Source organism: Cygnus olor, chromosome 2 (assembly GCF_009769625.2).
Source record: "Cygnus olor isolate bCygOlo1 chromosome 2, bCygOlo1.pri.v2, whole genome shotgun sequence".
Classification (NCBI taxonomy): Eukaryota; Metazoa; Chordata; class Aves; order Anseriformes; family Anatidae; genus Cygnus; species Cygnus olor.
This window is the reverse complement of record NC_049170.1, coordinates 52,895,087-52,909,928: the sequence shown is the minus strand read 5'-3', so window position 1 is coordinate 52,909,928 and position 14,842 is coordinate 52,895,087. Positions and strand designations below refer to the sequence as shown.

Genomic DNA, 14,842 nt, shown 5'->3' with positions numbered 1-14,842 from the left:
GAAATGTGTGTTTGAGATGTCCTCAGCTTGCAGAAGTCCATCTCAGACTGGTGAGTTCCGTGGGTGGGTAATGCTTTGGGAAACTCCAGTCTGCTCTGTGAGTGAAGTCAGGCAGCAATCTCACTGGGGGCCTCACTGCTGAAGCAGCCTACTTATTTTTAAGGCTTCTGTCTTCACAGGGCAACGTGGTAAATATAACAGGCTCTGAGCTTTATTCTTCTGTTAGTGTTTCCCAGTTTCAAGGACCTCAGTCCACAAGATAGGTACAAATGAAATGTAAATCCCGGTGTATCTCTCTAGAGGGAGAGAAAATCCTGAGCCCTTGCTGCTTTCTCCTGTGTGAAACACTAGAGCCCTTGAGGAGAAGACAGAAGTGAGGGGTGGGATTTTTTTGCTAAAGAAAATCTTGGAGAGAAGAGGGCTCCATATTTCACATCTGTCCTTCACTAAAATAATGGCTCTTCTGCCCCCATGAGTTAGTCACCTCAAGCCTACCTCTGAGAAGGGCACTCAGCATTCACCCAAGTGCCTCGTTCTGTCAGTCCTGCAGAGCTGCATGTTTACCCTTCACAAACCAAGCTAGAGGCAAAAACCTCCTCTACCTCCCCTTCCACTGTGGGGAAACCCATGCTGAGCAAACCACAGCGAGCTACCGCCCCTGCTGTGGGTCAGCCCAGGGTAATCTTTCTGAAAATGACCTGACCAGATGTAGTCTAGAGGGTCTGTGGCATGCTTAAATCTGAGGTCACAAATGTGCCCACACAGAATTACAATAACAGGGAAGCATAAAGGGGCAAGGTTCGGTTTGATCTGGGAAATGTACATGCCACATGCACTTGCCAAGGTGATGTTAAACTACATTATTTCTCTGCTAAAATACAGGAGTTAGGACTTTTAAAACACATGGTTTTTCCCTCTAGGACAGGCACAGCTTCAAGCAAAACAGCCCTTTTCCTCCAAAAGTGTTTCTGAGCTCAGCTGCTGTTCCAAAGAAAAACATGTGAAGCTAGAGAGCAACACACGAAAAACAAAAACTGAAACTCCCTTTGCTGGGGGAGGAGAAGCCATTTCACTTCTAAACTTTCCCTGGCTGGGATTTTTCTTTAGGGAAACTTTGAACTGGGCTGTACTTTCCGTTCTAACTTCAAATAACTCATGTGGTTTCAAAGAGCATGCCTGTGATTTCCAGAGCCCTGGAAGCTACCCTGAGCTTCTCTCCACTGGAGTTCGGTGGAAACCATGGGACTGGTATGGGTGTGGAAGGGAGGAGGCAATGACTGCCTGTCAGGCTTCTCTGTGAGAAATAGATCCACATCTATGATCTTTGCAGGGCCCCCAGAAACTGCAGGGGCTGCATGGCTGTGTAAGTGGAAGTTTATCGTTAAGCATGTCGTTCTGTGGGCCTAATGAGATCTGCTTTCCCACAGATGTGCCCTATTGCATCTTCCTCCCCTTTCCTCTCCGTATCGCTCCCTACACCAACGGGAAGCCCTGGATCTCACTGAGCAAGGAGCACCATCTGCTCTGGTGAGTCCAGAGCCCTGCACGTGATGACTGACATTAGCAAGCAGCGTGTGAAGCGGCTGTGTTCTGCCTACCTTTCCTTTAGCAAGGGCGCTCCTTTGGGTCTCTGTCTTTGACCCAGCTGCTGATTTTCATGAATTTCATAGGCACTTAATTCTCTTTGAGCCCCTATCCCTCTGTCAGCTTGATAGAAAGCAGGTTCGGAACATACTGGCTGATAGACAGCCAGATGGCATGATCACAGAAATTTCATTCTCTGTGGGAAATGAGGCTAGAAGCACAAGGATGTAGGATGGATTCATGGGACAAAGTTAAAAAGTCAAGACTCAATATTTTTCCCAGTGTTGCTGGAGTCCTGAGAATGCTGTTTGTGGGATCATATCCTTTTTCTGTGAACCAGATAGGTTCTGGCTCCCTCAGATACTTAGATAGTGAGTCAGTCATATTTTTTATTCCAGTGCCTGGCTGCAAAAGGTCTTTCTTATTCCATATATTTGCCCCTGATTGCCAGTGTCGATCAGGAGGAAAAGAGTGTTCTCTTGGAGAGTTAAATATGCTGGATATTCCCTTATCTCTCAAACAAATAAACAAAAACCTTATGTCTCCACAAGGTGCCCAGAGCTCTCCACAGAGAAACACCAAAGGTTAAGGCAGAGATGTCAAAACAGCATTTAGCATTTCTGGCAAGGCACAGATTTTTCTGCATTAGATATGATAATCAAAGGTCTGCTGTTCCACTGCAGTTAGGTTCCTGTTTTGAACGTGATTCGTCCATGTGCCTCACCTTTGTTATGTAGCTACTGAGGAGGAGGGGGTTGTTTATTTTTATTATTATCGATCTCCTGTGCAGCAATAAAAACTGCATCAGTTCAACCGACAAAAAACAGGAAGGCTTTGGTTTTATGTTTCAGCAGACAACTGTTTTTTTAAATAATATACTGTGTGTAAGGTCAGATCCTAGGTGCTGTCAGTCAAAAGAAAGGTGACAAAAGAATGCAGAGCAACAAATGAAGAGCAGTCATGAGCTTTGAGGGGCCCAGCAGAGATGCAGACACTTTTCTGTCTTACTGGGAACTTGACACTGACCATGCCAACAATTAAAAGCAACCGAGGGTTTCCAGGTTGCAGCTAATGAGTGGTAGGCAGATTATTCATAAACTGGAGTCAGAAAAGTTTAAGGACAAAGTTCCCTTCTCTGCCCCTTCATGGCAGATGGTGATTCAGGCTCTGTCGTTGCTGTTTAAACAGTGGCAATCCAGCAATACTAAAACCTAAAAAACTGGCCCTGTGATCTGCTGTGCAGCTCAGGCTTTGTACTACAGACTATCTTCTGATGCCACTTGAATAAATAACACCTAATTAATTATACACAAACAGCCACTCTTCTGAGACAGAAGAGAGTAAGAGTTGGAGTAAGGCTGTACTGAAGTCCCACCTCATCTGGCATCTTGTGTCCAGCATAGGCAGAGAGCTACTGGGTGGCCGAGCAGGCCAAGCTGCTGCATTCAAACTGCAGTGTCCACTGGCAGTGTGCACTGAAATTTCATTTCTGACACAACCCTGGTTTCTCTTTTATCATCAGTGTGCCAGATGGTGCCTGTGTCGCTGGGACTAGGGACGTCTTGGACCACGGTTTGCAGATCTGGGTGGACCCTCCATTGCTTAACTTCCAGATGGGGTCATTCTGGCCGCCTGCCCCAGGAGGTAAGGACCAGATTTCCACCTGCTGTCTCTAGTGAATCTTGCAAGAGTTTTCCCCACACAATCCTGGCCTTGCAGAGCTCCTTCTTGGACTTTGCATCTCCTTACCACTCCTGGCCATGCACTGTTTTAGCAGAGATCTAACATTCAACTGATTTGTCCCCAAATCATGCTGTCGAAATACCTACTCCTGCTGGTACTCCTCTCTCTTTTCCTTTCCCTGTATGTCCTGCCTGGACATACATGCTATGGGACTTCTTACATCAGAAGAAAATGAAGGATACTAGTGGGTCACTCCTAGCTGATCCCATGGCCCCCCAGGTGCATAGATCAGGAAATCCTCCTGGGAGCAGGGGCACAGGTGTTTCACAGGGGGCCCTGATCACTGGGTGGCAAACAGGGACCTGACCATGCACATAGACCACTTGTGCAGGCCCTCTCCTGCTGCCTCCAGAACCTCTTGGTTTTTTTTTTTTTTTTTTTTTTTGTGTGTGTGTTTTTCTTTTTTTTTCTTTATATCTTCCCCCTCTGAGGTCCCACTGAGTCATGGGACTTCCTGATAACTTCCCCCACCATCCCCAGCAGCAGAAAGAGGAAGCCTGGTGGCGGGGATCCTGGTGACTGCAGGCCTGTATCCATTCCCTTTTACTCTCAGGTCTCCCAGCACATCACCACTGAGCACTGGCTCCTCAGACGTCTTCAGGGTGGTGTGCCTTGCATCCTCCTCTGGCTTCCCATCTGTACATTTCTGACCCTTTGACCTTGATCTTCCTCTCTTCTCCTCATTGTTGTCCCCATTTGGCTTTCTCAGGGTCTTTCAAAGAACATAAGATCAGTGCAAGCATATACTGACACTTTAACAGAACACTGGCCTAGCATGAACAGATTTAAGGCATCTCACCCCTACTGTGCATAACAACTTTTTGACTTCACCCAGTTGTCTTCTCACCATATGCCCACTTTTCTGGCTCATTTATAAACAGGTTCAACAGTAGGAGACCAGGAACAAAACCCTATGGAACATCACTGGAGACCTCCCTCAGATGCAAAAAATGACCATTTATCCTCCTCTTTTAATAGGTTATTCACATGAAGACTTTTCTTTGTGTCCCATGGTACCTTAATTTCTTTCAGAGCCATCGGTGATGGACCTTTATGTCTTTGGAAATTTTTGCTGCGATTCTAAATGGCTGACCTTGTTGTGGTTTTCATTTAGCTTGCCAGAGTTTATGATCCTCTCTATTATCCGTTCTTGGACATGGTTTGTATTTTCTGAAGAAAGTCTTCCGCTTCTAATAAATTCCTTTATTCTGCTGTTAGACATGTCAGCTTTCCCTTTTGGTCTTTCCAATGGTTTTGTCCATACACAAAGCCTCAGAGCAAATGTACGCCTACATGTCATGTTGAAATAATCACCATGCAAACATTGTAGTCTTCAGGCATCCATTTTAGTTTCTTTTTAACAAGTCTTCCTGTTCCTATGTAATTCCATTGTAGTTGTTTTTGTGGCTTTTGTTCCATAGGCAGGACTATTGAATCTAAGCATTGTCACTGTTACAAAGAGTCTCTTGAGCAGAACCATTTTGAAACAGGTTCTGCATGTTGTTCACTGCTGGTATAAAAGTTTTGTCTTTTGTAGGCTCCTTCATGTAGCAACACTTTTTTTTTTTCTTCAGCAGCATCAATCCCTGATGTGACACTTGCCTAATAAGCACTTGGAAAATTAGTATCTCCTGCTACTGTTACGTTTCTAGCCCTTTCAGCAATTCTGATCTCCATCAGTATGTAATAGATACAGACATTTGATCTAACCTTGGAATAGTGTGTTTCTTAGGCCTGGGTTGTCAGACTATATAGATTCTCTGCTGCTTGTAAACACAATTAGTTTATTACTTTCATTTGGCATAAAGTTTTCTCTAATATACATTACTATTTCTCTTCTGCTGTTGTCTCCTGTTTCACAAAACTGTTGTTATTCACTGGAGGCTAAAGCTTTCTTGACTTCCTTCACTCAGTATCTGCCATTCTGAATCATGTTTTAGTGATTGTCAGATTCTCCCTTTCTTCAATTAAAAAAAAAATCCTAGCACCTTTTTAACTGCCATCACTGGTTTCACTTTAGTTTACTTGAATCCAACTACATGTGTTCTGAAAGTTTTCCCATTTTCTAACGAGTTCAGATCCTTTGTCTTCAACCACTCATTGAGAATCTGTTTCCTCCACTTCAGCCCTGCTCATCATACAGGAGGCATCCCAGCTGAATCTGCTATGGAGCTCCTGGCATCCAGCTAACTATCTGACTGTATGTATTTTGACTCCAGAAGCCCTCTCAGGAATGCTGATGGAAATGGCTATTTGTAAATGCATACTGTTACATTGCTTTGCCCTCAGGTATGCTTCAGATCTTCCATTTTTTAGATTGGAAAGACATTTTACTGATGTTCTGGTTCAACTGCTTTGAACAGAGACATTCCATAGGAGTCAGAAATTAGGACCTGAAAACATGAGACCTTATGCTAACAGCATTTTAGGGGTTTAAATATATTCATTCTCTTTGCTTACACTTCTTCTGTATGGTGACACTTGGTCCTTCATTCTGCTTTAGCTTTTAAAGCAAAGACCTGCTCCCTGAGGCCTGAGAGCTCCACATCTGTGGCAGACAACAAGATTGAGACAGCAACAGCAAAACGTCATCATGCCACAAGGACTGTGAACTGCCAGATGTGTAGTTGTTGTCAGTGGAACAGCAACTTCATTGGGGTGTCCTAGGATGGAGCCCAGCTTGTCTGGAGATGAAGGACGAGGAAAACTAGATAAGGGAGCCTGCTCATCTGCATTACTATGAAATCCCTGAGAACCCCTTTGCCCTAGTAGGATATCAGGCTCTCCAACACCTCAGCTCAGACAGCCTCCCCCTTTCCTTCAGCCCAAGGCTCTGCATATGAGCTGTCATCAGCAAAACTGTTAATAACAATGATGATGCATGTAAGATGGAAAGGGGAAGCACTGTTTCTTGAGTGGGAGGTTAAGGAAGCAGGTGACGCATGGTGGGAGGATGAGCAGTGAGAAATGGAGAAATGAAAAATAGAAAGTTTTCACTAGAGCTGTGACAAATATAGGCTCATCTAAGTGTAATGGAACAAGACGGCAAAGTGGGCAGACAATTTCGTGGCCTTTTGAAAGAGGAAGGAGTGACATACATACATTTGAAGATACTAAACTGACCTATGTCCTGAGACTCTTAAGCTCTGGGGGTTCATGCTGAGGTGATTTTAAGATGCTTCTTGTCCAAGTTGCTCATTCGTTGCCACAGATTATTGCCGTGTCACTGTCTCATCAGAAATGGCAGTGTGCCCACGCTGTAGGCACCAGAGTGATATATTGACACAAGCCGAGGTGGCTGTAGCTAATTCAGTTCACTAAGATGAGGACTGTGGTGGCCAAGGGCTCTTGCTGATCCCTATCAGACTTAGTGCAACAGGTTACCAGCTGAGGTCAGGAACCTCCTGAGCCACCACAGCCTAACCAGACAAGTGCCAAGATTTGCCAAGAGAGAACTAGAAGAGCCTGGACACCTTTTTAGCCAATTTGCTTGGTTTTAGGTCTCCTTTCCTGTACTTTTCACAAACTCATCTGTCACTCTTGCTTGCAGAAGGCATTGTGGAAGGTTCACAAAAGCCCTGTAAGTTTGGTTTTGATTCTGTTGTCTTTTGTTTTCATGCTGAGTAGTGCAGGCAGGATGTAACGCCTTGATATGATTTGGAGAAGAGTACTAGTGCAGTGAAGGCCAGCAGCTCCTTCAGAGCTGGGCAGCAATCCCAGGCCAGCAGGGCCTGGCCCAGGAGCAGGGCCCATCCCACCACCTTGTCCATGAGTGGGACAAGGCCATGAAGATCTGGAGGCCAGCCCCGCTGCAACGTCACTGGGGCAGGGGCTGATGGCCCCAGGGGTTGAAATGTGGTCCAGGGCCATGGGCAGGGTGTGTGGAGCTCCTTGGAGTGATCAGGGGTATTGGATCTGGTGGTGTCCTCAAGGCAATGGCAATAGCGTTGACCAAGATCGGCACTTTTGATCATCTCTGCTTGTATGGAGAATTACAGAGAAAAACCTGTTCCAGCAAACAGGTGAGTAGCATAACTAAGCTGAATCCACTGTAAACAACCTTGCTCAGCGCAAATTCCCACTTAGAAGCCAAAAAGATGCCAGCCCTGCAGTTGGTGGCAGCTCTGCTTCTGGAGATTTGCTTTAGCTTTGACTGCAGCTATCCCAGCACGTGGTAGGAGGAGCTGCTGCTAAATGGCAAGTAGTCCCACGAGAGTCATGGCTGATGGCTCCTGCTTAGTTAGATAATCAACCATTTAATAAAGAGTGAGCTTCCACCTCTTTAGTTCCATGGGGAACATTAATGCATTATTTTTCCTCTCCTTAACTATTTATTTCCACAAAACTGGTAGGAATTTAGTATTTTTGAAACCTCTCTTCCTCTATTAATACTACCTGAAATTGCCCAATGGATTCAAAAGTTATTAGGAATAGCTAGATGGTTGTGCAGATGTTGACAGAGACAGACAGAAAGCATTAATGTATTAGGAAAGCACTCAAGTTTATAGCAACATAGATTTTTAAACCACGTTAACATCCAGCAGACAGCTACTGCTTTGAGGATTATGTTGCTCTCCTACACAAGTCTTCCTCCCTAATGGCTTGAGAGCTAAACAAACTTAGAAAGTGGCCATTTCTTCTTTGCTTTGACTTTATGCTTTGATGGCCTTCTCTGGGAAGGAGCGATTGCATGGCCAGGACTCAGCAGGAGAGTTTGTATAAATATTTTTCAGACACTAAAAGTTTGGCTATGTACATTTGATTCCGGATATTTCAAAGTTGCAGAGATCATCTTCAAATCTGCAGTGATCATCTTCCCCCCCATCCCCCTTTTATAAATTAAACCCCCAATTGAACTCACCATTTTCCGTGCTAGATTTTCCCTTCTTGTACCTTGAGACCTGAAGGGCAGAGGTTATTTTACTGATGCTAAGCTTCTCATTAGCTAAAAAGCTGTGTTGCTTTTTGTGGGTATTTGTTTCTCAGAGAAGTTCAAGCTTTAGATATAAAATTTGTGAGTAATTGCTGCTTAGGAATACTTAAAATAGAATGAGAACTACATTTGATATTGATTTGAACTTTGGTTTACTTCTTTTTGAAAAAGAACAGATGCTGTTTGTGTGTTTCCTATGAGGCAGATTAAACACACTCTAAAGAGCACACCTGAGCCAAAGGTCAAGATTTCTCAGCATGCCAGCCAGCTATGAACTGCTCCGTGGTTTTTCAATTTGGTAATGAAGGCTTATAAAGTAGATTGTAAAGAAGTTATGTTTTATTTATTTTTATGTAAACTTTTACAAACTACTGAAATATATGTTTGGAATTTTTTTTCTTTGGTGGCCCAAAAGAGGATAACATCTGTTTTTCTACCTACTGTATTATTTAATTTGGAAAATTCCAAGTCTTCCAATAAATTGGTCTGGCAGCTTTCACAGCAGATTTACAAGTTGAGTCATTTCCAGTACCAGTTGTGCCTACAGTTCTGCCTTTCTGAGAAGCCTATTTCTCTAAAGACTTGAGCTTCTTTCCAATTAAAGTCTGAAATGGCTTTGCCATATCTTTGGGCCACTGTGCTCTTATTGTAAAACACCTCATTTAATTAATCTCATTGCCATTGGCTTTAAAAATGATGGTGTTCATGCCTAGGACAAGCACTCCATTTCTTCCATGGGAGGCTTGGTTACTCCAGAGAGAGTTGTGCTAATTACGTCAGGGAAAATCATCTCTTCAAAATGCTCCATGCTGGCCCTAAGCAGAGTAGTAAAAACGTGTTGGTGAAATAAAAACAGTGATCTGTCACCATGTACGGCTGGGACGAATTACTGAAAAGCTCACTGTGTTCCTTCCTCACCCTCTGAATCCACGTGGGTATTACAATTTAGGCTGTGTGTTTCAAAAGCAGAAGAGAAATCAATGTTGCATGAGCATTTAAAATGTCAAAGGGACCCAAACAAGCAGTGGATATGTCATTTGTTTATGATAATTTCTATTTAGAGCTTATTCTAAACTGTAAACTGTATCTTAAGCTAAGGATATGGTTTATTTATCTTTGGGAATGGTCAGAGCAGTTTTGCTGAGGAATGAAGGGAGATGGTACTTTTTTTTTACAAGGAAGAGCTTGTTATTGCCATTCATCCAAAGACAGAGCAACTGTTAGCTGGTCAGTGTGAGTGATTTTCTTAAATGAAGGTGGGGCATAACAAATCACAGGAAGCCTGGCCATGTTCCCAGGAAATGGCACAGCATTTGTCTTACATCTATCTAAAGTGGCCACACAAAATGTCAGCTTCCCTCAGCAAAAAAGCAGAATTACATGAATTTTAAAATACCACAATAATTTCAGTACCTAGCTACATATGCCATGCAGACTGAGACATTTCCTACTGGCAGTCAAAGCAGAATGTTTAGATTATATATTATTCTTGATGGCGCTGAATGATGAATGTCAAAAACAAGTGATACTAGAGGGAAATCTATGCTAGAGAAATTCTAAACCCATTTTGAAAGGCATACTCAGCCTGAAGAAATTGATGGAACTGATATTTTTCAGAAGCCCTTGGTTTTCTCCTTTCATCTGCAGTTTCTAAATACAGGTCTGTAATATTTTTCCCACGCATTTGAAAGATCTGAATTTCTCCTGAGATGACTTCCTAACTTTTTCAGCCACCACTTCACCCTTGTTACATATTTGTCCAGATATTTTGCCACTCTAAAGTTTTGAATCAAGTAAGTTATCTTTGTGAATTGCATGGTTGGGCAGCTATAGGTTACAAAAGCTCATGTTTCATGCTCTTTATCTGATAGAGACAGGAGAAGAGAGAGGGACCAGACAGTCAGCGAAATGGGCCCAAATACCTCTAATCTCCTTTTTCTCTCTTATTTTCTGCCTTAGGAATGGTTGCACTTCAGAATGAATATCATAGTGGTTTTGTTTTTGTTTGGGTTGTGCTTTTTTTTGCCTTTTTTCTGAAGATTTCACCAGTTGTAGTTGCTCTAGAATTCCCCAAGGTGACATTTGAGTATGAATCATTTCTCAGATTTTATTAGCAATTGATGTGAGAGGAGAGCAGTGAGAACAATGTTGGGATCTTAGACGCAATTCTCTTCAGTTACTGTTTTCCAATTACTCTGGTTATAAAATGTGAAAAAATATATAAGTGGATAACCTAATTTTGTTTCAGAAGTCAGTGCTTTATTGCCCAGTGTAGAAGTGGATACCGCATTTACAGAAAAGAAGGGTTGTGAATCTGCACTGCTTGTTGAATCCTCACTGGGATTTTACCTTCCACCAGTTTTCCTTTTCATGTGAATTAACACAGCAACCAGCCTTCCTAGCCCTGTCTGCAGTGCATCTAAATCTCTGTGTGGACAACAGCAACAATCTGAAGAAGGAAAAGGGAAATGGGGTCAGGAGAGAAGTGGGGGAATTCTGGCAGGAGCAGACACGGAGAGAGCTACATTTCTCCAGGCTTCCCAGTGGTCCATTTCAGAACAGGGCAACACTGGACTTTCATGTTTCACCTGCTCACTCTTTTCATGGCCCTAGATTCAGCTTTACCTACCAGCAAAACACCCCAGCAGCCATGAACTTAGCCTTGGCACTGTGTTGCACACACTTACTACTCCTGAGTGAGTTGGGTTTGTTGAAAAGACAGCTGTGCTTCCACCGTCAAAAGATGGTCAAAATCACTGATGGGGACAAGTGGTCCATCTGCAGACCCTAATGAAAACAAGGTTGCTGGCTGCTTGCATTCTCCAGAAATTCACTTTGAGGTACATAACACGTTGGAAATACAACTCTCTCTTTTTTTTTTTTTTTTTCTGGTGGAAAAACTGACGCTAAGTGGCAGGATGGGAGCTGTCTGGGTATGTTGGAGGATTCCTTTTACTTTATGTGGAGGCAAAAGAATAACATGCAGAATTTCTATTCTGATGAACCGACTGTAGGTGGCAACAGCACGCTGCATAGCCTTCCTAGTCAGTCAAAGACTATTAATGCTGCTTACATAGAGGCAAAAAATTATAGCATTTTCAGTAACGCTTCTAGAAAATTTTCCAGCTGACTGCACCAGCTGCAAATTGCTAGAAACATTTCCAGATTCTGTGAGTTTTCATTGTAACAGAGGACGTGGTTTTCAACATGTATTTTGAATAAGATGCTGCATGTTTCATTTTGTAGACATAATACTGCAGGTGTACAGAGGAAAATTAGCAAACTATTTTCTTTTGGTTATCCCGCTTGGATGGGCAATCTCAGGAAGCGCATCCGGATTTTTAATGATGCCTGTAAAAGTGCACAGATGGGTATGTACAAATGCAGTTGTGTAGCATTCACCAGCGATGCTCTTGAAATGCCACTTCATCACCTTGACAAAAAAGAGCCACACACATACCTACAGAAATGCTTGCCACATCCTCTGTGTAAAGCGGTATTATCTGCCAAGAGATTCGTAATGCCCTATTTCATTCCCTCTTCACTATGTATCCAGCTTCCTGGGCTTAGCAGTAGATAAGCAAACACTTGCACTCTATAAAAATTTTTAAGTATGATGAATTGCAGTGTTCTGGCATTTTTCTCAAAAGTCAGCTTAACTGTTAACTCCACTGACCCCTAAAATATTTAAATCTGTTATCAATGTGTTCACAGGCACAGGGAGAAAGCAGAGAAAAAAATAATAATAGTTTTGATTACCCATTGCAGCAAAGAACTGTCAATGTAATCATAATGTATACTAATAATGACCACAGAAAATCTTTCAAGTGTGATAACATCATATTTGTAGTAAGGCCAAAGTGTCTGGTGGCATCTACAGGATATGATAAGCTTCTCTGTCATAGTGGTAAAGTGTGAAACCCTGTGATTAAATGAGCTTTGTATAATTGACCCATTCAATTGCTTGTTCTCGATTAATCTCCTCTGGGTCTATTTCCAGTATTGCAAACCTCTAATCTGCTTTCAAAGAGAAGAACTGTCCTTCAAAATGTAAAAATGCATCATCTGGAGGCAATTCTTCCTTTCTTACTGAAGTGTGGAAATTCCCTTTAAATGAGACTGAGTCAGCTTTCCAGATTTACAGTATTTAAAATCAATATCTTATAACCCTCTACAAACCTGGTAGATTGATATTTTAAATAAATATGTATAAATGAATTGGGATTTCTTCCTACTTTGTTTAAAAATCTTCTTTACTTTAATGGAAGTTCAGTTTGTTACATCCACCCAGTGGCTTGATTGTTTTCAGAAAATTATTCTTATGCATAAATACTTAGTAGATATAATATTTTTGAACTAGAAATGGATAAATACTGTTTTTCCTATAAGAGAGGATAATAGAGATGTAATAGAAACTTCTATTTCTATTTCTGTCACTTGAGAAAATATCACACTAATAATAACATGATACTTAATATTTGAGGAATAGCTAGGAATACATAAATCTATCTGGGATAAGGGTGCTTTGAAAAGGAGAAGTAGAATTCACTAACCCTTTAAGTGTCAAGCTACTTTCTGTAATGCTTATTCTTATTAGTTTTTCTTCCTTTCAATTAGGCAGTAGTTTCACTATACATTTTTCAAAAAGTGGGGATATAAGAGCAAATGCAAGGGAAACACAGTTGGAAAATCTGGTTATATCTGTGACATACTGTCCAAATGCATATCATAATATATCATTTGTGTGTGTGTGTGAAAATAACCCTGCTAATTATGGTGGGTGTTTTCCATTTTATTTGGAGAAATCCACACTTCATATCAAGATCCTAGGACTGTTTCTCAGAGGCACAGATACCGCCCCAAGATCTGAGGTGTGTTGCATCCTGAAGTATTGAGTGCAACAGCACTAAAGACTCATTTTGGACAGGCCCTGAGATGCTTCTCAACTTGTCTCCCATACAGTTTGAGGAGGCTCTTGATAACGTATCATTGGGTATAGCTATCGCAACACCTATCTCACATTAATCCATGGTAACCCTCAAATGCAACAAGTGGCACTTTCATTACACGCTATTGCTATTTCCAGGAGTCCTTCACCTTGAGGCATCTGCGCCAGACAAGGCTTCTCACTTCTGTTCTTTTATTCATTGGCATCCCATATGTCACCTCTACTTTCACATGTTTGCAGCCTTCGTTTCCCTCATGTATGTGCATGTTCGTATTTTTTCACGCAAGGTGCCCCATTCTCCCACTCTCCTGCCAGAGTAGGCTCATCTCACAGTCCTTAGAAGCAGTATTTTCATGCCACATTCCACATCTTTTCCCAAAAAGCCAAGTGTGCGCTCATAATCTCTACACTGGTTTTCCACCCTGATGGCTTCTCCCATCAAGCTGCTACCCAGTTTCTGTAGCCTTCCTCCCCTCTCCATATCAATGCTCTGCTGATCCTTCTCTACTGTACTTAAGCTGTGGTTCCCCCTTTGCTTTGTCTGTCACCTTCTAATTTTTGTCCTTCCTCCTATCTCTTATTCCTTTCTCTTCTTTCTCTTTCAAGGTGTCAACAGTTCGAACACAACTGGGTTACACAGCCAAGCTAAAATGAGTAATGCATTGAGAGTAATGTGCTTTTCTGCCATCAGCTTGTTCTTTGATCCACAGAGCTTTAACAAAGTGTAATGAAAATGCTACCTGTCTCTGATGCGAATATGGGGAAATGTGTTGATTGCTGGAAGCCAACAGGTTTCCAGATAGAGATAGTTAAGACATATGCTAGCAGCTCACCACAGTCTTATCCAGTATTGACATGGGCAAAATCAACGTGACTACAGGCAGTGAGAATTAAAATTATGGGAACTGATAACTGCTAAATCATGTGTTCTTTAACTCTTCAGTATAAAACTGTATGGGGTCTGTACCACCATCCTTTACCTTTTCCGGGTCCCTCCCCCCTAGCTTTCATCCATGTCAATGAGCTTTTCCCAGTGATGATTGCAATTTTCCCTGAAACGTGTGAATAGGTCACATAACCAAAACTTACCACATCACACCTAAGCTGAAGGTGCCATGAAGTTGTATAAAATAGCTTTGTTTTTTTAACCCACCATTGAAACATGAAAAGCATAAATGATGTCAGATGCCAAGTTATGTTTGAAGATGAAGCATCATGTTTTAAAAATAGTTTTTAGTATGTTATTATTATTATTACTCAAATAAGGTCAGACATTGCTCGGTACAGATTAAGGTATCTTATTTTATAGAGGGAGCTGTCTCCTGTTTGCCATGAAACAGTTTGCCACTGTTTAGGTGCAATATGAAATGCCATTCTCTACAGTTCCAGCAGTCCCAGATAACCAACAAGTGGAATAACATAACGTTTAAAATAAAACCAAACATCTATGTGTCCCCATAAGGAAAGTCATTTCATTCCTTGTTTACACTCAAGAGCTGTATCCTTTTCAAAAGAAGTTTTGTTCAGCAAACCAGTTTTCACATTTTCAGGAGCTCTTGATCTTCTACTGGGTTACCCAAATTTTATTTGGTAGACCACCATTATCATGGAATACAACAGCCTTTGGTGGGAAT

At 42.0% G+C, this 14,842-nt stretch overlaps 1 protein-coding gene across 1 annotated transcript in view; it reads left to right on the top strand.

The window, feature by feature from the left end:
- The window catches only part of RNF182 (ring finger protein 182), a 78,664-nt gene that overhangs the window by 21,801 nt on the left and 42,021 nt on the right, over positions 1-14,842 (top strand). The window lies entirely within an intron of this gene.